The sequence below is a fragment of the Stomoxys calcitrans genome, chromosome 3 (genome assembly GCF_963082655.1).
Source record: "Stomoxys calcitrans chromosome 3, idStoCalc2.1, whole genome shotgun sequence".
NCBI classification, from domain to species: Eukaryota; Metazoa; Arthropoda; class Insecta; order Diptera; family Muscidae; genus Stomoxys; species Stomoxys calcitrans.
Window position 1 is genome coordinate 80402970 of NC_081554.1, and position 14217 is coordinate 80417186.

The following is a 14217-nucleotide window of genomic DNA, read 5'->3' on the forward strand; positions in this document are numbered from 1 at the left end:
GTCTGTTTGTCTTTAAAAATACAGTCTTTAAAATTAGAGATATTGAGCTGAAACTTTGCACAGATTCCTTTTTTGTCTATAAGCAGGTTAAGTTCGAAGATGGGATATATCGGACTATATCTTGATATAGCCCCCATATAGACCGATCCGCCGATTTAGGGTCTTAGGCCCATAAAAGCCATATTTCCTATCCGATTTTGCTGAAATTTGGGACAGTGAGTTGTATTAGACCCTTCGACATCCTTACTTAATTTGGCCCAGATCGGTCCAGATTTGGATATAGCTGCCATATAGACGGATCCTCCGATTTAGGGTCTTAGGCCCATAAAAGCCACATTTATTATCCGATTTCGCAGAAATTTGGAACAGTGAATCGTGTTAGGCCCTTCGACATCCTCCGTCAATTTGGTCTAAATCGGTCCAGATTTGGATATAGCTGCCATATAGACCGTTCCTCCGATTTAGGGTCTTAGGGCCATAAAAGCCACATGTATTATCCGATTTCACTGAAATTTGGGACAGTGAGTTGTCTTAGGCCCTTCGACATCCTTACTTAATTTGGCCCAGATCGGTCCAGATTAAGATAAAGCTGCCATATAGACCGATCCTGCGATTTAGGGTCTTAGGCCCATAAAAGCCACATTTATGATCCGATTTCACTGAAATTTGACACAGTGACTTATATTCGCCTTTTCGACATCCGTGTCGTATATGGAACTTAACGCCTTTTTACTTGTTTGAGAAATTGTTCTTCAAATATTCCTGTGACTTGTAAACACAGCAAAAGGATCCGGTTTACTTTTATCTTCCTCTTTGAATTAAGCTAAAAATTCTGATCCCAATAGAATGAAATTTTAACCAAGTAGGACTCAAATGTTTTAGGGGTTTTAAATATTAAACCGTCCTAAATTATTTGATTATTTGTTTATTTGAAAATGTATCGTTTTTTTTTGGTTCGATTATTTGAAAGATCTGGAATAATCGATAAATCGAATAACGGTTAATCGATTGCACTTCATAGTATATTTTTCATGGGGTCTTTGACCAAAATTTTGATGTGTTACAAACGGAATGACGATGTTAGTATACCTTCATCCTTTGGAGGAGGGTATAAAAAAGAAAGAAAATAAAAATATTTGATAGACGCGGTCTCTGGAATTGTATTTTTTTCCTTTCTTTTTGGGAGGAAATGTGAAGGGCAAAAGTTTCCTAAGGCGTTATATTAAGATAAATTACATTTAAATCAAAGCTCATTTTGAAATGTTGATTGTATCACTGTGGGTGTTCGTTAAAACGTTTGAGTTTGTCTCATATTCTGGCACATTTATATAAATAAAAATCAAATTTAAAGGCATCAATTCGACCTGGGCGAATCATCGAGTATCATCTCATGAATTTTGAGAATCAATGACAGTGATAATTTCGAGAAATCAAAGGCGGTTGCTATTGTGCGATGTGTTTTAACGGGGACTGTGTAGTCCTTTGTAACTAAGACACATTTACATTGTTCTATAATTTTAAAGGATTTTCATGATTTTCTTTTTTACACCCACGACCATAGTTATACTAATCTGGTCATTCCGTTTGTAACACCTCGAAAGTTTGATCTGCGACCTCATAGAGTATATATATTCTGGATCGTTTGATATTCTGAGTCGATCTAACCATGTCCGTCCGTCCGTCTATCGAAATCACGAAAGCGGTCGAACGCGTAAAGCTAGCCGCTTGAAATTTAGCACAGATATCTCTTATTGATGTAGGTTATTGAGGATTGCAAATGGACCATATCAGCTTAGATTTTGATATAGCCCCCACATAAATCGATCCGCCGATTGGACTTTATGAGCTCCTGGAAGCATCAAGTTTTGTCCGATTTGGCTGAAATTTTGCATAAAGGCTCTGTTATGACTTCCAACAACTGTGCCAAGTACGGTTCAACTTGGCCTATAACCTGATCTAGCTCCCATATAAACCGATCTCCCGATTTGACTTCTTGAGCCCTTGGGTTAATTTGGGTTAGGTTGAAAGGAGGGTGTAATTAATCTGCCCCATGCCACTATAGACATACACCTAAGCCAGTAATCGGCTTGTTTTACGTTCTAAAGACAATAAAGAAACCTCGAAAAAGAAAATCTAAGTTAGGAATTTCGTGCTATTTACAAAATCCTTTGAGAGTGGCGGCGATTGCCTTGTCGTCAGCTCCCTGTTCGTTGGGCGGTATTAAGTCATCTGCCACTGCACGGTTTTATGTCTCCCTATGAGAATTTCTGCCTATCCTAGTCTTCCCAATCTTAACAAGTAAGAAGGCGTTAAGTTCGGCCGGGCCGAACTTTGGATACCCACCACCTCGGGTATATATGTGAACCACATTTCGTCAAAATCCAGTGAAAAATGCATACCTTATGCCCCATATCAGCTCTATAGATATCATCCGATTTAGACAAAATGCTTATAAGTACATGTCATTATTCAACCGAGAGATCGGTCTATATGGCAGCTATATCCAAATCTGGACCGATCTGAGCCAAATTGAAGACAAATATCGAAGGGCCCAACACAAGTCATTGTCCCAAATTTCGGCGACATCGGACAATAAATGCGCTTTTTATGGGCCCAAAACCTTAAATCGAGAGATCGGTCTATATGGCAGCTATATCCAAATCTGAACCGATCAGGGCCTAATGCAAATCACTGTCCCAAATTTCAGCAAAATCAGATAATAAATGTGGCTTTTATGGGCCTAAGACCATAAATCGGAGGATCGGTCTATATGACAGCTATATCCAAATTTGGACCGATCTGGGCCAAATTGACGAAGGATGTCGAAGGGCTCAACGCAACTCACTGTCCCAAATTTCAGCAAAATCGGATAATAAATGTGGCTTTTATGGGCCTAAGACCATAAATCGGAGGATCGGTCTATATGGCAGCTATATCCAAATTTGATCCGATCTAGGCCAAATTGACGAAGGATGTCGAAGGGCTCAACGCAACTCACTGTCCCAAATTTCAGCAAAATCGGATAATAAATGTGGCTTTTATGGGCCTAAGACCATAAATCGGAGGATCGGTCTATATGGCAGCTATATCCAAATCTGAACCGATCTGGGCCAAATTGACGAAGAATGTTGAAGGGCCTAACACAACTCACTGTGCCAAATTTCATCCAAATCGGATATGAAATGTGGCTTTTATGGGCCTAGGACCCTAAATCGGAGGATCGGTCTATATGGCAGCTATATCCAAATTTGGACCGATCTGAGCCAAATTGACGAAGGATATCGAAGGGCCTAACACAACTCACTATCCCAAATTTCAGCAAAATCGGATAATAAATGTGGCTTTTATGGGCCTAAGACCCTAAATCGGCGGATCGGTCTATATGGGGGCTATATCAAGTTATAGTCCGATATAGCCCATCTTCGAAATTAACCTGCTTATGGACAAAAAAAGAATCTATGCAAAATTTCAGCTCAATATCTCAAATTTTAAAGACTGTAGCGTGATTTCAACAGACAGACGGACAGACGGACAGACGGACGGACATGTCTAGATCGTCTTAGATTTTTACGCTGATCAAGAATATATATACTTTATAGGGTCGGAAATGGATATTTCGATGTGTTGCAAACGGAATGACAAAATGAATATACCCCCATCCTTCGGTGGTGGGTATAAAAACACAACTTTGTTCCCATAGCGCGCCATGTCTTTAGTTCCGAACATGTTCGAAAATCCAGTCCATTAAGGACCGATGATAAGGTGGAATTCATGCACTGCCGATATTGATGGCTGCATAAGTCAACTCATCTCTGTTGTGCTTCCTTGTCACTCTAGCGTAAGATGGCGGCTCCTTACCATTCTCAGCGACTATCTTCCCCTTCCGTGATGGCTGTAGCCACCTTTTGGAAGTAACAGTCCTCCATGAAGACTCAGGGGTCGTGCGTGCTTCCTTCGTTCCTATTCCGACTTTGTCTACCTCCACAGGCCACTGTCTGGAGACGCCGAGATGGCCGGCTTGGTTTTCCCGGCTTTTGTATGCATTTTCAGCAGAATCCACGGTGGTGGGTACCCAAGAGAGGGAAGCTCCTTTTCTTCTTCAGCATTTTAGCAGTGTTATGATCTTCGGGAGATCTGATTTTTTTTCAGCTTCCGTAGCAGTGCTTGGAATGTCAGTCAGTTCTAACCCTTCCAGCATCCCACACTTTCGGCGGATTGCGCTGCTGGTACATACACCTCGCTTTCTCGGCCCGCTTGTGAGCTTAGCAAAGCCATCGCGCACTTCTGCCGTCATCCCGATGCCCTCATCTCTCGATTCGGCTGCGATGACTGTTTCATTGACACCGTCGTTGTCTGAATCCGTGTCGAAAACAACACCTTTACTTTAAAGCTGGGGAGGAACTGCGCATCATTCTGGTTTATCCTTTTTTCCTCATTAATTAGTCTGACGAGGTGCCAAAGTACCCACACCTATAGGAGGGGAGGACAACATGCTATGATCTGACGCCACCACCGCAGCTGATGGGTCTTTGGAGTCCATTTCTAGTCTACTCGAAAAAGGCTTTATAATTTTTCGTAATAGGTAGTACCTATTCCGAGATACGAATATTTTTTCTTTGAGGAGCGAAATAAAAATACGCCCACTGCACTCAACGGCAACTTTTGTCTGATTTGGCTGAAATTTTTGCATGAAGTGTTCTGTTACGACTGTTTCAAGTACTGACCAAATCGGTCTATAAACCGATATAGCTCCTATATAAACCGATCTCCCGAGCCCCAGGAAGCCGCAATTTTTGTCCGATTTGGCTGAAATTTTGTATGCGGTGTTCTGTTACGACTTCCAACAACTGTGCCAAATACGGTCAATCACTCTATAACCTGATGTTGCTCCCATGTAAACCAGTCTCTCGATCATCCTTGTTCGATTCCTAGAAACTTTGATAGAAGTTTGGTATATAGAATAAAATTATGCCCTTCAACAAAATTTCTTTTGTATGAATTTTCAGCAGAATCCACGATGGTGGGTACCCAAGATTCGGTCCGGCCAAACTTAGCACGCTTTTACTTGTTATTGTACAACACGAAATGGCCAAAGGTCACTCTTACATAATAACACCATAAATTCCTATTAAATTCGTTCATCAATTTTTAAGGGATTTTCTTGTCGGCATACAGAATGCGCAATAATCGTATTATTCCACTTGACCATGGTCAACCGTGCCAGGCTGAGAGAGTAAGCTATGGATGTTATTTTTAAAATTTCCCTTGCACAGCAATTGAAACCAGCAAGTTGGTTTTTCTTGTTGGCTTACATCATGTTGGCTAAGAGTCCATTGTATGTGAGCAATATATGTACGTTGGACGACGCTAAGTGCACACATTGCTACACATATAGTATGCAATATTCTCATGTGTTTGCTATATAAATTTTAATGTCAATTACTGTTACTTTTCACTTGGACAGGTTTATTTAAAATGTAAAGATTTGTAAGGAGTTTAAAATTGAAATCTCTAACATTAGCATAAGCCCAAGGAAACCTCTATGCATTTATCCTAAACTATGGATACAAGAGAATTTTGTGGCCTTTTATACCTATTACTATGGGATGGATGACGTAGTCAAGCATTCCAAATTCCAAGCAACTGTGGTTTTTTCATAATGGTGTCTTAAGGTAAGTAAGATTAAGTGGCCGTCAGACTCTCTTAAACATGTTAGTCCTTTGAGAACAGGCGAAGAAGGATGTCTTCTATGTCCCACCGATGAATGAGACAAATACCGTAGAAAACCTTATAAGTGGCTACTATTTATATCAGCTAATTTATACAAAATCTAAAAAACCCAAAACCTTTAATTAAACCTCTTCTGCTTGCCGGGACATGCACATACCAGATGTTCTTTAGTCCCCTCCTACTCCACGATTACCTCATAGCTCCTGCAGAAATCGTACTTCAATCTTGTCTCTTTTACCATATTTTTCAATTACATAACCAGTAACATGACGGACACTATGAGCGAGAATTCTGCAAATGCAAATTTGCCCTTGTACATGCCATTCAGGAACAGTAGCAAACTTTTCACATATCAATGAGTGCTCTCTGATTCAAGTTTATGCTCAATGATAAGGGGCCTCCTTCAGGCCGAGTCTGAACGGCGTGTCGCAGTGTGGCTACTATACCATTTCTATACCCACCACCATAGGATGGGGGTATACTAATCTAGTCATTCCGTCTGTAATACCTCGAAATATTGATCTAGGTCCCCATATATTCTTGATCGTCTTGACATTCTAACTCGATCTAGCCATGTCCGTCCGTCCGTCTGTCGAAATCACGATAGCGGTAGAACACGTAGAGCTAGCCGCTTGAAATTTTGCGCAGGTACTTAATATTGATGTAGGTCTTTGGGGACCGCAAATGGGCCATATCGGCCTCGATTTGACTCCTTGAGACCTTGGAAACAGCAATTTTTGTCCGATTTAGCAAAAATTTTGCAGAGTGTTCTGTTATGACTTCCAAAAACTATGCCAACTAGGGTTCAAATCGGTCTTTAGACTAATATAGCTCCCATATAAACCGTTCTCCTGATTTGACTTCTTGAGCCCCTAGAAGCGTCAATTTTTATCCGATTTGGTTGAAATTTTGCAAATAGTATTCTGTTATGACTTCCAAAAACTGTACAAATCGGTTTATAGCCTGATATAGCTCCCATGTAAACCGATCTCCCGATTTGACTTCTTGAGTCCCTGGAAGCCTTAATTTTCATCCGATTTGGTGAAATTTTGAAATTTTGCAAATGGTGTTCTGTTATGACTTTCAACAACTGTGCCAAGTACGGCCTAAATCGGTCAAGAACCTATTGTAGCTCCCATGTAAACCGATCTCCAGATTTGACTTCTTGAGTCCCTGGAAGCCTTAATTTTCGTCCGATTTGGTGAAATTTTGAAATTTTGTTCTGTTATGACTTTTAACAACTGTGCCAAGTACGGCCTAAATCGGTCTATAAACTGATAAAGCTCCCATATAAACTGATCTCCCGATTTGAATTCTTGAGCCCTAACAAGCCGTTTTGGCTGAAATTTTGCGTTCGGTGTTTTGTTACGACTTCCAACAACTGTGCCAAAAACAGCCCAAATCAGGGTATAATCTGATATAGCTCCCATGTTAAGTGGTCTCTCGATCATCCTTGTTCGGTTCCTAGAAGCATAAATTTTTGCTGGTAGAATAAAATTAAACTCTTCAACTAAATTTATTTTGTATAAATTTTTGCAGAATCCATGGTAGTGGATTCCCAAGATTCTGCCCGGCTGAACTTAGCACACTTTTACTTGTCTAAAATGGCATAGTACCTCACAAAAGTCGCCAGCATTAGGGAGGGAAAAGCCACTGATGAAGATTTTTTTGATGTTCTCGCCACCATTCGAACGTTCAGCATCAAAGGTGGACGTGCTAAATTCTGCGCTACGGTGGCTTCCGTTATCGACTATCATTAATTTCCCTTCAACAATATTTTAAACGAAAATAAGAAGCACAAATCACGAGTTCGATTTATATAGAAGCAATATTACTGGACAGAGTCCACCGTAGCGCAGAGGTTAGCATGTCCGGCTATGGCGCTGATTGCCTGGGTTCGAATCCTGACGATACCTTCATAAAATTTTCAACAGTGGTTATCCCCTCCTAATGCTGACGATATTTGTGAGGCACTATGCCATGTAAAAACTTCTCCTCAAAGAAGGTGTCGCACTGCGTCACGCCGTTCGGACTCGGCTATAAAAAGGAGGCCCCTTATCATTGAGCTTAAACTTGAATCGGACTGCACTCATTGATATGTGAGAATTTTGCCCCTGATTCTTAATGGAATATTCATGGGCAAATTTGTAAATATCAATACACAGACCGAATAAAATCGAAAGTATTGTAAAAAATTTTAGCCCAATTGGATGACAATAGCGCCCTCTATAGGTGCAATGTGTCTTAGTCTAGTCCAAAGGCGTTAAATCGCACGATCTAGGAAGCCAATTGACCGGTCCCAAATGTGAAATAATGTTCAACGATCTCGCCTCTCAATAAGTCCATTGTTACGCGTGCTGTGTGGCATGTGGCACCGTCTTGTTGAAACCACATGTCATGCAAGTCAAGCTGTTGAATATTGGGCAAACAAGTTGGATATCATTTCACGATAACGCTCACCATTCGCAGTTACGATACGATTTGCATCATCTTTGAAGAAGTACGGTCCAATGATGCCACCAGCTCATAAACCGCACCAAACTGCGACTTTTTCTGGATGGATTGGTAGCTTTTGTGATGCTTCTGGCTAATTTTCACTTCAAAATCGACAATTCTGCAAATTTACGTACCCATTGAAATCGTATAGTTGAAATCGGTCTTTAACCTGATATAGCTGACATACAAACCTATATGGGACCTTGACTTCTTGAGCCGCTAGAGGGGACAATTCTAATCCGATTTGGCTGAAATTTTGCTTGAGGTGTTTTATTATGACTTTCTACAACGGTGCTAAGAAAAGTTGAAATAGGTCCATAACCTGATATAGCTGCCATATAAACCGATCTGGGATCTTAAATTCTTGAGCCGCTAGAGGGCACAATTCTTATTCGATTTGGCTGAAATTTTGCATGAGGTGTTTTATTATGACTTTCAACAACTGTGCTAAGAATAGTTGAAATCGATTCAAAAACTGATATAGCTGCCATATAAACCGATCTGGGGTCTTGACTTGTTGAGCCACTAGAGGGCACAATTGTTATCCGATTTGGCTGAAATTTTGCATGAGGTGTTTTGTTATGAATTTTAACTGATGTTCTAAGTATGGTTTAAATCGGTCCATATCCTGGTATAGCGGCCATATAAACCGATCTGGGGTTTTGACTTCTTGGGCCTCTGTAGGGAGCAATTCCTATCTGATTTGGCTGAAATTTTGCATGACGTATTTTGTTATGACTTTCAACAACTTTGCTAGGAATAGTTGAAATCGGTTCATAACCTGATATAGCTGCCATATAAATCTATATGGGATCATGACTTCTTGAGCCTCTAAAGGGCGCAAGTATTATCCGATTTAGGTGAAATTGTACAGTGTCTTCTTTTATTACCTTTAACATACGTGTCCAATATATTGGGTTGCTCAAAAAGTAATTGCGGATTTTTCAGGTCGGCCAAATGAAGTTGATTATGACCAAATCAAAGCATTAATCGAATTGGATCGTCATGTAACTAAGCGTGAGATAGGAGAGAAGTTAAATATACCAAAATCAACCATTCATTATCACATAAAAAGTCTTGGACTGGTGAAAAAGCTTGATATTTGGGTACCACATGTATTGAAAGAAATTCATGTAACAAACCGAATCAACGCTTGTGATATGCACCTTAAACGCAATGAATTCGATCCGTTTTTAAAACGAATCATAACTGGAGACGAAAAATGGATTGTTTACAACAACGTTAGTCGAAAACGATCATGGTCCAAGCATGGTGAACCAGCTCAAACCACTTCAAAGGCTGATATCCACAAAAACAAGGTTATGCTGTCTGTTTGGTGGGATTGGAAGGGTGTGGTATATTTTGAGCTGCTTCCAAGGAACCAAACGATTAATTCGGATGTTTACTGTCAACAATTGGACAAATTGAATACAGCCATCAAGGAGAAGCGACCAGAATTGGTCAATCGTAAAGGTGTCATATTCCACCGCACACATCTTTGGCCACTCGCCAAAAACTGAGTGAGCTTGGCTGGGAACTTTTGATCCATCCACCATATAGCCCTGACCTTGCACCATCAGACTACCATTTATTTCGATCTTTGCAGGACTCCTTAAATGGTAAAACTTTCGGCAATGATGAGGCTATAAAATCGCACTTGGCTCAGTTTTTTGCAGACAAAGGCCAGAAGTTCTATGAGCGTGGAATACTAAATTCACCAGGAAGATGGCAAATGGTTATCGAACAAAATGGCAATTATATATTTGATTAAAGTTCATTCTAAGTTTTATTAAAAATGCATTTACTTTCTTTTAAAAAATCCGCAATTACTTTTTGGGCAACCCAATAGTATGAATCGGTCTATAGCCTAATACAGCTCCTCTATAAACCGATCTCCCTATTTTAGTTCTTCAGCCCCTTAAGTGCGCAATTTTTACTTGATTTGGCTGATCCGAAATTACATAGTAATTCTTTTCGTTTATCCTTTGTTTGCCTAAAAAGAGCTACCGTAGAAAGAGCTTGATAAATGCGATCCATGGTGAAGGGTATATAAGATTCGGCCCGGCCGAACTTAGCTCGCTTTTACTTGTTGGGTCTCAGATCAGTTTTTCGATGAGTTACAAACGGAAATTAGTATACCCTCATCCAAAGGTGGAGGGTATAAAAAAGGGGATTTCCCTAAACCAAGGAGCCTATCTGTCGCAGCTTGCAATTCGACTGGTGATACTTTTTAAGAGACTGGCGATTAAAGGGTCAACACTTTTGGGCATTTCAGAGAAGAGAGATGTTCATTAGAGAGCTTCCCTGCAAAGGTGCATCCAAGAGTAGTGTGTCTTCTTTGACCATTCTTTCTCAGTGTTTGGAATGAAACCTACCATAATTGGTTTGTGGTCTAGGGTCTTCCGTTGGACTTCCCAGTCTCATAATTTTCAGAAGAGATAATTTAGCTCCTACAATTAAACTATGTGTTAATACCACAAACAATGTAAGCCTCATACAAAAATGTCTACCCATACTGCGTTGCAAAGAAACGTCCATCGTTGGTCCTTTGCATTTTTGTGAGGCTTTAGTGGAATATCGTGTCTTTTTCAATGCCATGTCGCAGGATACTGAAAGCCATGGGGTCAGTGCAATGAGTTTATCTTTTTATAATAAAAATGTTGGCAGGCGAAGATACTTAAATGTGAAATGTGTGTGTGTGTGTGTTCATAAAATTGGAATATAAGCAAAATGGGCCAGAGTAAGAGAATGAATATTGTGGGCCACGCCAGAAGTATGTTCCCATAAAGCTGTATATTCAAGTCCTTTATGCGTTGTGCGCTTTTTGTTTGGCGAAAGTGAATCCTTGAAGCCGTTCACAAAGACATTTGTTTGTAGATTTTGGTGTTTTGGCTTTTCTGTTTGTTTGGTAAAATATATTTAGTGCACGTAAATGATTTCACTATGCCTATTTGTTTTTTTGCATGGCCAACAAAAAGAAAAAGTTATTTTTTTGTGTTATGTTTGAGTGTGTGAGAGATAGCTTAAGGCAAAGTTTAATCTTTTGGCAAGGCTTTGTAAAATGGGTCACACATTTTAAAGCATTGCCGAGTTTGTTCATATGAAGATTCATGGCATTTTTTCGAGGAAATTAAATGCCATTTAAATGCAAATTTATTTTTTAAACATGAACTTAAGATGTGCCTTAACAAAGTTATTCCAATAGCAACTTTCGGCTAATCTAAAATTATTTTTTTTTTTAACTTTTTAAACTTTTTCTAGTCTATTTAAAAAAATGTAAATGCCAGCAACCTGTTGAAAAGAGTATGTAGAAGTTTTGTCTAATTTTTACTTTTTTCTTTTTGTTTGAGATTACATTTAGCAGCACTTGTTGAGGGCGTAGTTTACTCTTAGCTTTTTCTTATATTCACTGCCAAACGCAGTTATAACAACTTTAAAACTTTTTCGTGGTAACTGCTAATAGCATTGAGTTCTTCTCTCTATTTTGGGAACTTTTGAAAAGTATTTGAAATTTATTGTTCAATTTTTTAGTTCGTAGTCCTTATACTAAGTAATGACTTTTGATCACAGTTGTAAAATAATAGACTTCTTCTATTGTTTTTATAATTACTATCATACACTGATGGGGAGAATACTTATTTCGTCTGTTCATTTTTATACCCTCCACCATAGGATGGGGGTATACTAATTTCGTCATTCTGTTTGTAACACCTCGAAATATGCGTTTGAGACCCCATAAAGTATATATATTTTTGATCGTCATGTCATTTTAAGTCGATCTAGCCATGCCCGTCCGTCTGTCCGTCCGTCTGTCCGTCCGTCTGTCCGTCCGTCCGTCTGTCTGACGAAAGCACGCTAACTTTCGAAGGAGTAAAGCCAGCCGCTTGAAATTTTGCACAAATACTTCTTATAAGTGTAGGTCGGTTGGGATTGTAAATGGGTGAAATCGGCTAATGTTTTGATATAGCTGCCTTATAAACCGATCTTGGGTCTTGACTTCTTAAGCCTCTAGGGGGCGCAGTTCTCGTCCGGCATACTCTACTCGGCTGACCCAATTGCTTGAAGAAAACACTCCCTGTCCCGATAGTACATTAGCGCAATGGCGAACCATTGCACACTCCATGGAAAGAACCGCTACATCTGTACTTGGGTACTGGAAGCCTCACCCAAAGATCCCATAGTACGACCAGGAGTGCCTAAAACCTACTGAAGCCAATAATACGGCATACAGGGCAACATTTCAGTGAGAACTACGCGCCAGATGAGGAAGAGAGATGAGGAAGAGGTATCGGGAGAAAAGGAGAGAGGAGAAACGTCTCTTCCGCAGGAAGAAGAGGGGAAATTGAATGAAGTGAGTGTGAGCGAATTGAGATGTTCAGGAGCCAGAAGTCCGAAAATTCTACCAAAGCATTAAACATAAAATAGATGACTTTAGTGCTGGCACATTCTTCTGTCGAGACCAATAAGTAAATCTGGTAACTGACACTGTGCTGAGGATATGAAAGAACATTTTTCCCAGCTGCTATTGTTCGAAGACGATACCTCAGAACCTATCCCCAATGATGATGGTATAGAATGTGTACCTCCTAGTCAGAATTAGGTCCAAGGAGATGTTACCCGACTGAAGAACACCAAGGCAGTAGGAGCCGACGGGTTGCCCGCTGAACTTTTTAAGACCGAAGGCGGCACGCTGCTTTGGCGTATGCATCAAGCGTATGTAACAGTTCGTCTGGGCAATCTGACTAGAAGAACGCATACCCGATGACTGGAACACTGCTCTTTTAGCAAACATTGTTATTGTGAATATCAAATTTTGTTGAGTGTACACACATTCGCTTACACGGCGTGCATTGTTTGACATATTGGACTATTTTTATACCCACCACCACAGGATGGGGGTATATTCATTATGTCATTCCGTTTGCATCACATCGAAATATCCATTTCCGACCCTATAAAGTATATATATTTTTGATCAGCGAAAAATCTAAGACGATCTTGACATGTCCGTCTGTCTGTTGAAATCACGCTACAGTCTTCAAAAACGGAGATATTGAGCTGAAACTTGCACAGATTCTTTTTTTTTATCCATAAGCAGGTTAAGTTCGAAGATGGGCTATATGGGACTATATCTTGATACAGTCCCCATATAGACCGATCCGCCGATTTAGGGTCTTAGGCCCATAAAAGCCACATTTATTATTAAATTTTGCTGAAATTTGCGAAAGTGAGTTGTGTCAGGCCCTTCGACATCCTTTGTCAATTTGGCCCAAATCGGTTCAGATTTGGATATAGCTGCCATATAGGCCGATCCTCCGATTTAGGGTCTTAGGCACATAAAAGCCACATTTATTATCCGAAATTGTTGAAATTTGGGACAGTGAGTTTCGTCAGGCCCTTTGACATCCTTCGTCAATTTGGCCATGATGGGTTCGGATTTGGATATAGCTGCCATATAGACCGATCTCTCGATTTAAGGTTTTGGGCCCATAAAAGGCGCATTTATTGTCGGATGTCGCCGCAATTTGTGACAGTGAGTTGTGTAAGTCCCTTCGACATCCTACTTCATTTTGACTCAGATCGGTCCAGATTTGGATATAGCTGCCATATAGACCGATCTCTCTACTTAATGTTTTGGGCCCATAAAAGGCGCATTTATTGTCCGATGTTCCGGAAATTTGGAACACATAGTTAAGTTAAGCCCCTCCATATATTTCTTCAATTTGGTCCAGATTGATCAAGATTTACATATAGCTGCCATATAGACCGATCTCTCGGTTTTAGGTTTTGGGGCCATAAAAGGCGCTTTTATTTGTCCTATTTTGCTGAAATTTGGGGCAGTGAGTTGTGTTAGGCCCTTCGACATCCCTCCAATTTCTCTCAGATCGGTTTCGATTTGAATATAGCTATCATATAGACCGATCCGCCGATTTAGGGTCTTAGGCCCATAAAAGCCACATTTATTATCCGATTTTGCTGAAATTTGGGACA

General features: G+C 40.1%; 1 protein-coding gene across 6 annotated transcripts in view; it reads right to left on the bottom strand.

Annotated features, from left to right (window-relative positions):
* LOC106085679 (slowpoke-binding protein) overlaps nucleotides 1-14217 on the bottom strand; it is a 374280-nt gene that overhangs the window by 83351 nt on the left and 276712 nt on the right. The gene's annotated exons all lie outside the window — the stretch shown is intronic.